The sequence below is a fragment of the Cervus elaphus genome, chromosome 29, assembly GCF_910594005.1.
Source record: "Cervus elaphus chromosome 29, mCerEla1.1, whole genome shotgun sequence".
Taxonomy (NCBI): Eukaryota; Metazoa; Chordata; class Mammalia; order Artiodactyla; family Cervidae; genus Cervus; species Cervus elaphus.
In genome coordinates, this window is record NC_057843.1 from 43,522,217 (window position 1) to 43,538,299 (window position 16,083).

At 41.3% G+C, this 16,083-nt stretch overlaps 1 non-coding gene across 1 annotated transcript; it reads left to right on the forward strand.

Moving 5' to 3' along the window:
- Window positions 1-5,472: 5,472 nt before the first annotated feature.
- LOC122686401 lies at window positions 5,473-5,579 on the forward strand. The gene has a single exon (XR_006338760.1). It is a non-coding gene; the product is annotated as a U6 spliceosomal RNA (small nuclear RNA).
- The last annotated feature ends 10,504 nt before the right edge of the window (window positions 5,580-16,083 follow it).

The window sequence follows — 16,083 nt, forward strand, 5'->3', positions numbered from 1 at the left end:
TCCTGCAATATGGGAGACCTGGGTTCAGTTCCTGGGTTGGGAAGATCCTCTGGAGGAGGGCATGGCAACCCACTCCAGTATTCTTGCCTAGAGAATCCAATAGACAGAGGAGCCTGGCAGGCTACAGTCCATGGGGTTGTAAAGAGTCAGACACAACTGAGCGACTAAGCACAGCACAGGGAAAATTTCCACAGGCAAAAGAATTCATAGAATTCCAGTCACTATTGGAGTGGGTCAAATGGATCACAGCCTTATCATGGCGAAGGGGCTTGCACAACTCAATGAAGCTATAGGCCATGGCCTGCAGGGCCACCAAAGATGGACAGGTCATAGTGAAGAATTCTGACAAAACGTGGCCCCCTGGAGGAGGAAATGGCAAACCACTCCAGTATTCCTGCTGCAAGAACCCCATGAACCGTATGAAAAGGCAAAAAGATATGACGATGGAAGATGAGCCCCACAGGTCAGCAGGTGTCTAGTATGAGACTGGGGAAGAATGGAGGGCAATTACTAATAGCTCCAGAAAGAATGAAGTGGTTGGGCCAAACCAAAAATGATGCTCAGTTGTGGATGTGTCTGATGGTGAAAGTAAAGTCCAATGCTGTAAAGAACAACACTGCATAGGAACCTGAAATGTTTGGTCCGTGAATCAAGGAGTTGGATGTGGTCGAGCAGGAAATGGCAAGATCAAACATCAAAATCTTAGGAATCAGTGAACTTAAATGGACAGGACTGGGTGAATTTAATTCAGATAACCATTATATCTACTCCTGTGGGCAAAAATCCCTTAGAAGAAATGGAGTAGCCCTCAGAGTCAACAAAAGAATCCAAAATGCAGTACTTGGGTGCAACCTTAAAACAACAGAATGATCTGGGTTCATTTCCAAGGAAAACCATTCAACATCATAGTAAACCAAGTCTATGCCCCAACCACTGATGCCGAAGCAGCTGAAGTTGACTGGTTCTATGAAGACATACAAGACCTTCTAGAACTAACAGCAAAATAAAGATGTAATGTCAAGAAATACCTGGAATAATAGGCAGGTTGGCATAGGAGTACAAAATGAAGTAGGGAAAAGGCTAACAGATTTGTCGAGAGAACGTGCCGGTCATAGCAAACACCCTTTTCCAGCAACCCAAGAGATGACTCTACACGCAGACATCACTAGACGGTCAACACCAAAATCAGATTATGTTCTTTGCAGCCAAAGATGGAGAAGCTCTATACTTTCAGGAAAAACAAGACCTGGAGCTGATTGTGGCTCAGATCATGAGCTCCTTATTGCAAAATTCAGGTTTAAATTGAAGTAGGGGAAACCACTAGGCCATTCAGGTATGACCTAAATCAAATCCTTTATGGTTATACAATGGAGATGATGAATAGATTCAAGGGATTAGATCTGGTAGACAGAGTGCTCAAGAACCATGGACAGAAGTTTGTAACATCGTACAGGAGGCAGTGACCAAAACCATCCCAAAGAAATGCAAGAAGGCAAGGTGGTTGTCTGAGGACACTGTACAAATAGCAGGGAAAAGAAGAGAAGTGAAAGGTAAGGGAGAAAGGGAAAGATATACCCAGTTGAATTCAGAGTTCCAGAGAAGAACAAGGAGAAATAAGAAGGCCTCCTTTAGTGAACAATGCAAAGAAATAGAGAATAATAGAATGGGAAAGACTAGAGGTCTCTTCAAGAAAATTGGAGATATCAAGGAAACATTTCATGCAAGAATGCATACAATAAAGGACAAAATTGGTAAGGACCAAATCAAACAGAAGAAAAAGAGATTAAAAAGAGGTTGCAAGTATACACAGAGGATCTACACACACACAAAAAAAACTCTTAATGACCTGAATAACCACTTACAAACCACTTACAAACATTACTATGAACAAAGCTAGTGGAGATGATGGAATTCCAGCTGACCTATTTAAAATCCTAAAAGATGCTGCTGCTAAAGTGCTACACTCAAAGGCCAGAAAATTTGGAAAACTCAGCAGTGATCACAGGATTGGAAAAGGTCCATTTTCATTCCAATCCCAAAGAAGGGAAATTCCAGAGAATGTTCAAACTATTGTATAGTTGCACTCATTTCACATGCTAGCAAGGTTATACTTAAAATCCTTCAAGTTAGGCTTCAACAGTATGTGAACCAAGAACTTCCAGATGTACAAGGTGGATTTAGAAAAGGGAGAGGAACCAGATATCAAATTGCCAACATGTGCTGGATCATAGAAAAAGCAAGGGAATGTCACAAAAACATCTATTTCTGCTTCATTGACTGTTGCGGTCCTTTAATGGACCAGAACCTGGTGGTCCTTTAATGGACCAGAACGGGGTCAATGATAAGAAAGTAAAAGAGAGAAAGAGGCTGATATTCCCTGGTTTACACAGAGGACCAATAAAGCCCTTGACACAGGACTTGCATTGCTCATGAAGGCACCAGGCGCCCTCTCAAGGAGGTGAAGGCACAAAGTGCCTTCTCGAGAGGGTCTTAGAAGCCCGGGCAGGAAAGTGAGCACGACGGGTCTCCACACTCCAGAGAATCAGCCAGAAAAAGAGAGAGAGAGAAACAAAAAAGACACGAGGACCGAAGTTCTGATGGAGCAAAGGTGCTTTAATGATTTTTCTTTGAATATATATAGGCTGTGGTATAAGAAACTTCTTTCGGGAATGATAGAGATCAGAAAACCAAACGTACAGCAATCGTTACCAAGGGAACAAGGGGTGATGTTAGTCACGAGGTCAGGAGACAATCCATATCTCAAGAAAGGGGAGTGAGACTAAATAGTTTTGTCATGAAGAAAATGTTTACTAAAGGAGACCCAAGTCTGCCTCACACAATGACCTCAGTCCCTGGGAGCAGCGTGCTGTTCCGCTTGAAGAGGGACAAAGGACTCATGAGAGACAGCACGTAGGCATCCTCCCATCAAAGATTCCCTGACAATTGACCATGTTAAAGCCTTTACCGTATGGTTCACAACAAACCATGGAAAATTCCTAAGAAAGGTGGGAGTACCAGACCACCTTACCTGTCTCCTGAGAAACCTGTATGCGTGTCAAGAATCAACAGAACCGGACATGGAACAACAGACTGGTTCAAAATTGGGAAAGGATGTTGTTACCCTGTTTAAGTTATATGCAGAGTACATCATGCGAAATGCCAGCCTGGATGAATCACAACCTGAAATAAAGATTGCAAGAAGAAATACCAACAACCTCACATATACAGATCATATCACACTAATGGCAGAAAGTAAAGAGGAACTAAAGAGCCTCTTAATGAAGGTGAAAGAGAAGAGTGAAAAGGCTGGCTTAAAACTCAATATGAGAAAAGAAAACTAAAATTATGGCATCTGGTCCTATCACTTCATGACAAACAGAAGGGGAAAAAGTGGAAGCAGTGACAGATTTTATTATCTTGGGCTCCAAACTCACTGTTGATGGTGACGGCGGCCATGAAATTAAAAGATGCTTGCTCCTTGAAAGAAAAGCTATGACAAAACTAGACAGTATATTAAAAAGCAGAGACATCACTTTCCCAACAAAGGTCTGTAGAGTCAAAGAGATGGTTTTTCCAGTGAAAGTGAAGTCACTCAGTCGTGTCTGACTTTTTGCGACCCCATGGACTGTAGCATACCATGTTCCTCCATCTGTGGGATTTTCCAGGCAAGAGTACTGGAGTGAGTTACCATTTCCTTCTCCAGAGGATCTTCCCGACCCAGGGATAGAACCCAGGTCTCCGGCATTGTAGGCAGACGCTTTACCATCTGAGCCACCAGGGAAGTCGTGTACAAATGTGAGAGTTGGACCATAAAGAAAGCTGAGCACTGAGGAATTGATGCTTTCCAATTGTGGCACTGCAGAAGACTCTTGAGAGTCCCTTGGACTGTAAGTAGATCAAACCAGTCAATCCTAAACGAAATCAACCCTGAATGTTCACTGGAAGGACTGATACTGAAGCTGAAACTCCAATACTTTGGCTACCTGATGCGAAGAGCCAACTCATTGGAAAATACCCTGATGCTGGGAAAGATCAAAGACAAAAGGAGAAGGGGGTGGCAGAGGATGAGATGATTAGATAACATCAGCGACTCAATAGACATGAATTTGAGCAAACTCTAGGAGATAGTGGAGGACAAGGGACCCTGGAATGTTGCAGTCCATGGGGTCCCAAAGAGTTGGACAAGACTTAGCAACTGAACAACCACAGCTGGAGTGTGAAGGTTACAAATGTGAACATGATGGAGAGGAGAAGCACCTCTGCCAAACCGTCCTCCTCAACAGCAACACCATATAGGGATAACTGTCTGCCAATAATGGAGACCTCTCCTATGATGGAGGTGCAAAGTGGTCAATGCATGCTCAGCTATCTCAGTTCTGTGGGTCATGGATGGAGAAACCCTTTTCTCTCCAGTTACAGAGTTCTGAGGTGGGAACTCCATAACTGGAGGGAGTAAGGACGAAGCTTAAGAAACTGAGAAGAATGTCAAGGGGACATAGTTCCTCCTTCTGCTTCAGAACTTCAGCACGAAGTCTGGGAGCTCTGGGAGTACCCCAACTTAAAGATCTCCCCACTGGGTCCATGGTGTTCCCAACACCCTAAGTGCTAAGCCTATACCTCTACCCACTCTGTTGTCAGATCCTTGTGCATCCTCCCAAGTGAGGCCATGAGAGTAGGTCCAGTAATTGGAGTACTCTCAGAAAAACTGACAAGGGTCTGTTGGGCTAGTGAGAAAACAAGCTAGAGTTACAGTGCCGTCTCCTGGAAAATCAAAGAGGTTTTCTGCAGGCAGCCTGGTGAAACATAACAATTCTGCCACAAGAGGGAGCAAGAAGAGTGGGGCAAGTCTACCCAATCAAAAGCAGAGGAAACACCAGGTATAACACTGCCAATGAACAGTACCCTATCTGAAGGCAACCAATAAAGACCTAAGGAGGCATCTGCTACTTCAAATCTGAAAACAGCAAGGGACATAAAATAAAATAAATGTTTTACCCCCCAAGATATCAATCATTCTGCAACAACAAAGCTCAAAGGAACAATCATAATCTAGCTGATAAAGAATTCCAAATAGCTGTTTTGAAGAAATTCAGTGTGCTATAAGAAATCTCAGAATGACAACTCAGTAAAGTCTCAAAAAAAAAAAAATATATATATATATATATCAAAATGAGTTCTTTACCAAAGAGAGAGAAGTGTTTAAAAAGGAACCAAACAGAAATTGTGGAGTTGCATAATTTAGTGAATGAGATACAAAATACAGTAGAGAGCATCTGAAGTAAAGCAGATGGAAGACAAAATAAGTGACTCAGAGGATAAATAAGTTTGATATAAAACAGAAAAAGAACAGCACTCATTGAAAAAAGTCTGCATAATCTATGGGAATCTGTCCAAAATAAATCAGAATAAGTGGGGTTCCAGAAGAAGAGAGGAAAGCATGTATAGATAGTTTCCTTAAAGAATAGTAGCTGGGTGCTCGCTTCGGCAGCACATATACTAAAATTGGAGCGATACAGAGAAGATTAGCATGGCCCCTGCGCAAGGATGACACGCAAATTCGTGAAGCGTTCCATATTTTTAAAAAAATAAAAAAATAAAAAAAAAAAAAAGAATAGTAGCTGGGAACTCAGAAACCTGGGAACACACAAGTTCACAAAGATAATAAATCACCCTGTTACCTTAATGCCAAAGACTTTCTCCAAGACACATCTTAATGAAACTATCAAAAACAAAAAAGAACCCTAGTGGCAGTCAGGGGTGGGGTGGGGTAGGAAGAGTACTAACGCACAAAATCCCCATTAGGCTATCAACAAATCTCTCAGCAGAAATCTTACAAGCCAGGAGAGAATGAAATAATATATTCAAAGTGTTGAAAGAAAACAATGCCAGCCAAAAATACTCTATTTGGCAAAGTTATTCCTTAGATATGAATGAGAAATAGATTTTCTCATACAAACAAAAGCTGAGAGAGTCACTGCTAGACCTGCTGGGCAGGAGATGCTATAGGAGTTCTTCAGACTGAAATGAAAAGACCACAGTAATCAGTAACATGAAAATAAAAAAGAAGATAATACATTGGCAAAGGTGAAGATACATAGAGAGCTTCAAAAGCAGACTCAACCATACTTCCCTGGGGGTCCAGTGGTTAAGAATCCACCTTCCAGGCAGGGGACATGGGTCTGATCACTGGGAAGATTCCACATGCTGTGAGGCAACTAATCCAGCGTGCCACAATTACTGAGCCTGTGCTCTGGAGCCCGAGAGCCACATCTATCGAGCCCATGTGCTGCAGCTGCTGAAGCCCACTGCACCCTAGGGCCTGCTCGCTCTACCAAAAGCAGCCACTGTGTACTGCAACTAGAGTTTCTTGCCGCCACAACTAGAGAAAGCCTGTTCGCAGCAACAAAGACCCAGCTCAGCCAGGAATTAATATTTTTTAAAAAAACACACACACACACTCGACTACGTGTAGGTGAGAATTAATGACCTAGAAGACAGGATATTTGAAATTATCAACGAGAAGGGCAAAACAAAAAAGAATGAAGAGTAAAGAGAAAAGGGAGGATGGGATACGCTGGGAGATTGGGACTGACATGTATGCACTGGGGTTCCCTAGTGGCTGTTAGTAAAGAATCTGCCTGCAATGCAGGAGACTTGGGTTCAATTCCTGGGTTGGAAAGATCTCCTGGAGAAGGAAATAGCAACCCACTCCAGTACTTTTGCCTGAAGAATTCTATGGACAGAGAAGCCAGGCAGGCTACAGTCCATGGGATGGCAAAGAATTGGACACAACTGTGCAACTTCCTTTTTTTATATACTACTATGTATAAAATAGATAACTAACAAGAAACTACTATATATAGCACAGGGAGCTCTACTGAATGTTCAGTTCAGTTCAGTGCTCAGTCATGTCCAACTCTTTGTGACCCCGTGGACTGCAGCACGCCAGGCCTCCCTGTCCATCACCAACTCACCAAGCTTACTTAAACTCATGTCCATTAAGTCGGTGATGCCATCCAACCATTTCATCCTCTGTCGTCCCCTTCTCCTCCTGCCCTCAATCTTTCCCAGCATTAGGGTCTTTTCCAATGAGTCAGTTCTTCGCATCAGGTGGCCAAAGTTTTGGAGTTTCAGCTTCAGCATCAGTCCTTCCAATGAATATTCAGGACTGATTTCCTTTAGGATGAACTGGTTGGATCTCCTTGCAGTCCAAGGGACTCTCAAGAGTCTTCTCCAACACCACAGTTCAAAAGCATCATTTCTTTGTCACTCAGCTTTCTTTATAGTCCAACTCTCTCATCCATACATGACTACTAGAAAAAAACCATAGCCTTGACTAGACAGACCTTTGCTAGCAAAGTAATGTCTCTGCTTTTTAATATGCTGTCAAGGTTAGTCATAGATTTTCTTCCAAGGAGCAAGTATCTTTTAATTTCATGGCTGCAGTCACCATCTGCAGTGATTTTGGAGCCCCCCAAAATAAAGTATGTCACTGTTTCATTGTTTCCCCATCTATTTGCCATGAAGTAATGGGACCAGATGCCATGATCTTAGTTTTCTGAATGCTGAGTTTTAAACCAACTTTTTCACTCCCCTCTTTCACTGTTATCAAGAGGCTCTTTAGTTCTTTGCTTTTTGCCATAAGGGTAGTGTCATCTGCATATCTGAAGTTATTGATATTTCTCCTCACAATCTTGATTCCAGCTTGTGCTTCATCCAACCCAGTGTTTCTCATGATGTACTCTGCATATAAGTTAAATAAGCACAGTGACAATATACAGCCTTGATGTACTCCTTTCCCAATTTGGAACCAGTCTGTTTTTTCATGTCCAGTTCTAACTGTTGCTTGTTGACCTGCATACAGATTACTCAGGAGGCAGGTAAAGTGGTCTGGTATTCCCATCTCTTTCAGAATTTTCCACAGCTTATTGTGATCCACACAGTCAAAGGCTTTGGCATAGTCAATAAAGCAGAAGTAGATATTTTTCTGGAACTTTCTTGCTTTTTCAATGATCCAACAGATCTCTGTTCTGGTTCCTCTGGTTCTGATCTCTGGTTCCTCTGCCTTTTCTAAACCCAGCTTAAACATCTGAGGTTCACGGTTCGTGTACTGTTGAAGCCTGGCTTGGAGAATTTTGAGCATTACTTTACTAGAGTGTGAGATGAGTGCAATTGTGCGGTAGTTTGAGCATTCTTTGGCATTGCCTTTCTTAGGGATTGGAATGAAAACTGACCTTTTCCAGTCCTGTGGCCACTGCTGAGTTTTCCAAAATTGCTAGCATGTTCATGGTGACGTAAATGGGAAGGAAATCCAAACAAGAGGGGATATGTGTATATACACGGCTGATTCACTTTGCTATACAGCAGAAACTAACATTGTAAAGCAGCTATACTCCAATAAAAATTCTTTACCAAAAAAAACCTATGGAAAACACTTTAAGAAATAATAGTGGTATTATAAGAATCTTGGAAGAAGAAGAACAAGAATGGGACAGAAAGTATATTTAAAAGCAGTAACAAACTTCAGTAACGTCCCAAACCTGGGGAAAGAAATGAACATCCAAATCCATGAAGCCCAAAGGATCCCAAATAGATTGAACTTGAACTGGAATAGGGATGCACCAAGACACATTGTAATCAGATTGTCAAAAGACAAAGATGAAGAAACTCTCTGGCAGGAGGATCAAGATGGCAGAGTAAGAGAATATGGAGCTCACCCCCCACCAAAAAATACATAAAAAATGCATCTACATGTAGAACAATTCTCTTGGAAAACTAACTGGAAAGTGGCAGAACTCCTAAAGAACCAAGTCTACAAGAAAGATTCCTGCATAGCTATAGAGAATGGGGAAAAAAGCATTAGGTCAGGACACCTGGGAGGCGTCTAAGAGGAAAAGAAAGATGAGATGGGTGGACTCTTACCCTGGGGAGTGAACACACAAACAATTCCTAGTCCTGGAATCCTACATGAAAGAGACAAGCCACCCGCTTGGAGAACCACTAGGACAAATAGAAGGGCTGCAGAAGCTGACACTCTACTCATGAGGAGCTCATAGGTGCTGGTTTGGCAACCGTCAGGGCTGAGAGCTCTGCACTAGCTGCCACCTCCTCATGCTCCCCAGTCCAAGCTGAACAAACATCCTGGCCCTTCTCACTCTACACCAGAGCTTGGCATGGGATCTAGGGAAGCCATGTTCTCAAAAAAGACTTGATTGAGCAACACAGAGATGGCCAAGGGACCTGCGGAGTACTCCAGGTGAGGCAGTGGTGGCCACTGTTGGTGCAAAGTCAAATAGCACCACTGAGTTAGACCAGATCTCTGGCGGCAACACAGTCCAAGCCCCTGTGACCAACACACCACAGTCCCCACTCCCAGCCAAGTGCACACTCCCACACCACTGCTTGACACTGGATCTAGGGCTTCTAGGTCATGGAAGAAGACTCAATCTAGGGACACAGGAGCAACCGAGAAGCCTGGGGTGTGATCCAGGTGGGGCAGCAGCAGCTTCTCTTGGCACTTGCTCAAACAGTGCTCCAGAAGCAGCCCAGAACTTTGAGACCAATACAACCACTTCAATTCCTATAACCACAAACCCCAAACCCTGGCCCCAGTACAGCAAATGTTCTGGGCTTGCCCACTCCACACCATAGCCTTGCACTAGATTTTCGATGCCCACAACAGGGGAAAGGGTGTGACCTTGGGCTGCATCTAAATGGAACCACAGATGCCTATGCACATCAGACCTCTTCGAGTACACCAGCCTTGCTGACTTCAGCACTCCTCTCTTTTGGGCTAAAGGCCCCAGTGCAGGGAGAAGGAATAACACACACTCAAAGAGAACAGAATCTGGATAAATCTGATACCCCTCCCCAGGCTCTAGCATCTGGGGAGCAGACCTCATCCCTGACAGGGCAGCAACACCCATGCAGAGAAGGAACGCCTGCCTCACATCCTGCATAGGCTTCTACCAACAGCAACCACACCCCCTACCAAAGTGACCGTGGTCAGCACACCTTGAGGAAAGACGTGGCTGGTGTCCACATCAAATCCAGCCCTCACACCAAATACTGGACACACAACTGAACCCAGGTCTCCGGCATTGCAGGCAGGTTCTTTACCAACTGAGCCACAAAGGGAAGCCAACATACAGGGATACGATCCTCCCACATAAAAGCAGCCCTTAAGGCCACGATAGTTAACTGTTTCATCCAAATCCACAGAAACAGAGATTTTGTTTTATTTTCCTAAAACAAACTTTTGTTTTGTCTTTTTGTTTTTTAAAAAGAATAAAGGGAGAGGAACTACTCCCAGTTGAAGGAGCAAGAGAAAACCCCTGAAAAAAATAAATAAAACAGTTAATTACCAGACACTGAGTTCAAAAATGTGGTAATAAAAATGCTAAGAGAGAATATCCCTATAAACAGATCATTTTAACATGAAAGTAGAAAAGTAAACCAATCAAAAATAGATAATTTCAGCCCACACCCAGCAGCCATACCATGGCCAGCCTGCACCTGCACCACTCAGGATCTTTGTATTGGAGACTGAGTGGGGGAACAATCAAGACGGCAGAGTAGTAGGACAGGAGCTCACTTCCTCCCACCAATACATCAAAAATATATCTACATGTGAAACTGCTCTCACAGAATAGCTACTGAATGCTGACAGAAGACCTCAGACCTCTGAAAGGGCAAGAAAATTTCCATGTAACCAGGTAGGACAAAAGGAAAAAAGCAAGAAAGGAATCAGGATGGGGCCTGTGCCCCTGGGAGGGAACTGTGAAAGAGGAAAGACTCCTGGACGCTGGGAAATCCCCTGACAAGCGGGGACTCAGCCAGGACAGATGGAGAACTTTGGAACCTCAGAGAAGAACATAGCAACCGGTTTGCAGCAGCTAGAACGAAGAGAAACCTGCATAGACGGTCAGCGCCACCACTCTGCACGCTCCAGCTTAAGACGTACATTCACTAGTGTGGGCAGGGGCTGGGTGTAGAAGCTCAGGCTTTGAAAATCAGACCCAGGGAGAGAACTGGAGCAGGATGCACAGAAAGAGCCTGAAGTAGCTGGACTCTGGTGTGACCACAACTGCGGGTGTATGCAGAGGAAGCTTGGGCCTCCTCAGAGGTCAGGCACAATTGGGTGAACAGTGTGCAAGGGGAGCGGTGGGACTCTCCATTACAGCCTTTTTTCCTATGCAAGGCAACGGAGATCCTAAATGATACAATAAAACAGTTAAACTTAATTGATATTTTCAGGACATTACATCAAAAAAAACAGAACACACATTCTTTTCAAGCACACATGATAAAGTCTCTAGGACTGACCACATACTAGGGCATAAAATAAGACTCAACAAATTTAAGAGTATAGAAATTATCTCAAGCATCTTTTCTGACATATCAGCGTGAAGCTAGAAATCAGACACAGAAAAAGAAACGAGGAAAAATAAAATTACTACATGGAGATTAAACAACATGCTATCAAAAAACCAATGACTCAACAATGAAATCAAAGAGGAAATTTAAGAATACCTTGATGGAGAAGGGAATGACAACCCACTGCAGTAGTATCGCCTGGGAAATCCCATGGATAGAGAAGCCTGGAAGGCTACCGTCCATGGTGTTGCAAAGAGTTGGACACGACTGAGCAAGTAACACACATACTTTGTTATATTGGGTGAGAGCCTGAGGTTTTTGAACTGGAAACTTCCTGAAATCTCTATCTCCATGCAGTTATCATAAATGTAATAAAAGGATGCCCTTTGGTTAAAAAATAAAAATACCTTGAGACAAACAGCAATGAAAACACAACCATACAAAATCCATGGAAGTCAATAAAAGCACTTATTAAAAAAATAAAAAAAAAAAAAAAAGCACTTATTAGATAAAGTTCATAACAATACAGATTTTCTTCAAAAAAGAAGAAAAATCTCTTATAAACAACCTAATATACAATTTAAAAAAATTATAAAAGGAAGGACAAATAAAACCTAAAGTCAGCAGAAGGAGGAAAATAATAAAGATCAGAAAGTAAATAAATAAAATGGAGATTTTTTTTAAATATAAAAAAAAAAAAATCAATAAAATCAAGAGCTAGTTCTTTAAAAGGGTAAACAATACTGACAAACTTCTGGCCAGGCTCACCAAGAAGGAAGGAGAGAGAACCCAAATAAACAAAATAAGAAATGAAAAAAAGAGACACAACAACCAATTCTGTGGAAATACGAAAAAGCATAAGGGAATACTACAAACAATTATTTGCCAACAAATTTGACAACATAGAAGAAGTAGACAAGTTTCTAGAAACATACAGCCCACCAAAATTCAATCAAAAAGAAACAGATAATTTGAATATATGGATCATTAGAGGTGAAATAGAATCTGTAATTTTAAAACTCCCCATAAATCAAAGTCCAGGCCCAGATAGCTTCACAGGAGATTTCTACCAAATACACAAAGAAAAACTTATACCAACCCTTCTCAAACTCTTCCCAAAAACTGAAGAGGAGAAAGCACTCCAAAAGACATTTTATAAAATCACTATCACCCTGATACCAAAACCAGACAAAGATACAACCAAAAAAGAAAATTATAGACCAATATCTTTGATGAATGCAAGTACAAAAATTCTGAACAAAATATTAGCAAACTGAACCCAACAACAGATTAAAAAAAGAGCATGCACCACAACCAAATGGGATTCATCAGAACTTGACAAGAATGGTTCAACATATGCAAAATCGATCAATCACCACATAAACAAAAGAAAAGACAAAAATACATGATCATCTCAATAGAGGCAGAAAAAACATTTGACAAAATTCAATATCCATTCAGGACAAAAATTCTTACCAAAGTGGGTATAAAAGGAATATATCTCAACATAATAAAAAGCCATTTATGACAAACACAGCCAATATAATACTCAAGAGTGAGAGGCTGAAAGCCTTCCCTCTAAATATGGAACAAGACTAGGATGCCCACTCTCACCTCTTCTATTCAACATAGTTTTGAAAGTCCTAGCCACAGCAATCAGATAAAGAAAGGAAATAAAAGGTATCCAAATTGGAAGGGAAGACATAAAAACATCATTATACGCAGATGATGTGATTCCATACATAGAAAACCATAAATACTCCACACAAAAAATACTAGAACTGATACATGAATTCAGCAAAGTAGCAGGAAACAAGATTAATATACAGAAAATGGTTGCATTTCTTCATACAAACAATGAAATATTAGAAAGGGCATGTAAAAAACAATACCTTTCAAAGCTTCCCTGGTGGCTCAGCAGTAAAGAATCTGCCTGCCAATGAAGGACACATACGTTTGATCCCTAGTCCAGAAGATCCCACATGCTGCAGAACAACTAAGCCTGTGTACCACAACTATTGAGCCTGTGCTCTAGAGTCCAGGAACTGCAGCTGTTGAACCCATGCACCACAACTACTGAAGCCTGCACACCCTAGGGCACATGCTCCACAACACGAGAAGCCACTGCAATGAGAAGCCCATACACTGCAATGAAGAGCAGCCCCCACTGCAACTAGAGAAAAGCCCAAGTAGCAACAAAGACCCAGCACATACAAAAATAAACAAATATGTACTTTTAAAAAAGAGAGAAAATCTGAGCAGGAACATAAGAGGCTACACACTGTGGAGAAATAGACTTATCAAGATTAGTTCAGCCAAGTTAAACAAATAAACAACAAAGCAAATAAAGCAATACTTTCAAAATTGCAAGCCCCAAAATAAAACACTTAGGAACAAACTCCTGACCAATGAAGTGAAATACTTATACACTGAGAACTATAAAATATTAATTAAAAAAGTGAAAATGATTCAAACAATGGAAATGTGTTCCATATTCTTGGATGGGAAGAATTAATATTTTTTAAATGGCCATACTACCTTACAGACTTAATGCAATCCCTATCAAATTACCCATGTCATTTTTCACTGACCTAGAACAAATAATCCTAAAACTTATATGGACCCATAAAAGACCCCAAACTGCCAAAGCAATCTTGCAGGAAGAAAAGAAATAAAGCTAGAGGTATAACCCTCCCAAACTTCAGACTATACTACAAAGTTACAGTAATCAAAACAGCATGGTACTGGCATAGAAAAGACTCATAGATGAATGGAACAGAATAGAGAGCCCAAGAATAAATCCACTCCACCTACAGTCAATTAATCTATGACCATGGAGGCAAGAATATACAATCAAAAAAAGATACTCTCTTCAACAAATAGTGCTAGGAAAACTGGACAACCTCATGTAAAACAATGAAATTAGCAAATCCCTTCATACCATATACAAAAACAAACTCAAAATGGTTTAAAAGACTAAAATATAAGACATGAAACCATAAAACTCCTAGAAAAGAACATATATGAAGCACTCAACATAAATCATAGCAATATTTTCTTGGATTTCTCCCCCACAGCAAAAGAAACAAAAGCAAAAATAAACAAATAGGACTGAACTGAACTTAAAGGCTTTTGCATAGCAAAGGAGACAAATGACAAGATGAAAGGACAACCTAAGAAATGGGGGGATATATTTTCAAACAATGCAACTAACAAGGTTTTAATCCAAGATAGAGATAGACAACTCATATAACTCAGTATCAAAAAAAAAAAAAAAAAAACCAATCCAATCAAAAGATGAACAGAAGAACTGAATAGACATTTTTCTAAGGAAGACATACAGTTGGCTAATAAGCACATGAAAAGATGCTCAACATCACTAATTATTAGAGAAATGCAATTTGAAACAAGATGCCATCTCACACCTATTAGAATGACTGTATCAAAAAGTCTAAAATAACAAATGTTGGCAGAGATGTGAAGAAAAGGGAACTCTTGAACACTACTATTGGGAATGTAAATTGGTGCAGCCACTATGGAAAACAGTATGGGGCTTTCCTGGTTTTACAGGGGATAGGAATCCATATGCCAAGGCAGAGGACACAGGTTCAATCCCTGGCCCAGAAAGGTTCCACATGCTACAGAGCATCTAAACCATGCACCACTACTGAGGCCGCATGCTGCAACTGAAGCCTGTGTGCCTAGGACCTGTACTTCACAACAAGAGAAGGCCCCACAATGAGAAGCCCATGCCCCACAACAAAGAGTAGCCTCCACCCACAACTAGAGAAAGCCTGCTTACAGCAAAAACCCAGTGCAATCAAGAATATAAATTCATTAAAAAACAAAAAATATTAAAAAGAAAACAGTATGGAGGTTCCTCAGAAAACTAAAAATTGAATTACTATATGACCCAGCAACTCCAGTCCTGAGTGTATCTTCAGAAAATCAAAAACATGCCTCCCCTAATAATGCATGCATCCCAATGTTCATAGAAGCATTATTTACAATAGCCAAGCTATGAAAGCACCCCAAGGACCTATCAACATATGATTGGGTTCAAAAGATGTGTGAGATTTTATATATATAGTGAAAGTGAAAGTCGCTCAGTCATCTCTGACACATTGAGACCCCATGGACTATACAGTCCATGGAATTCTCCAGGCCAGAATACTGGAGTGGGTAGCCTTTCCCTTCTCTAGGGCATCTTCCAAACCCAGGGATCAAAGCCAGGTCTCCCGCATTGCAGGCAGATTCTTTACCAGCTGAGCCACCAGGGAAGCCCAAGAATACTGGAGTGGGTAGCCTATCCCTTCTCCAGTGGATCTTCCTGACCCAGGAATCAAACCAGGGTCTGCTGCATTGCAGGTGGATTCTTCACCAACTGAGCTACCAGGGGTGGGTGTGTGGGTGTGGGTGTGTGTGGGTGTGTGTGTGTGTGTGTGTGTGTGTGTGCCATTAAAGAGGATGAAGTACTGCCATTTGTGGCAACATGAAAGAAACTAGAGACTAGGCTTAGTGAAATTAATTATATAGAAAAAGACAAATACTATATGATATTCTTTATATGTGGTATCTAAAAAATAACACGAATGTATATACAAAACAGACTCACAGACATAGAAGACAAACTGTGGTTATCAAAGAGTGGGGAGGGACAAACTACACATAGGAGATAATTAGATACAAAATGCTATTTATAAAATA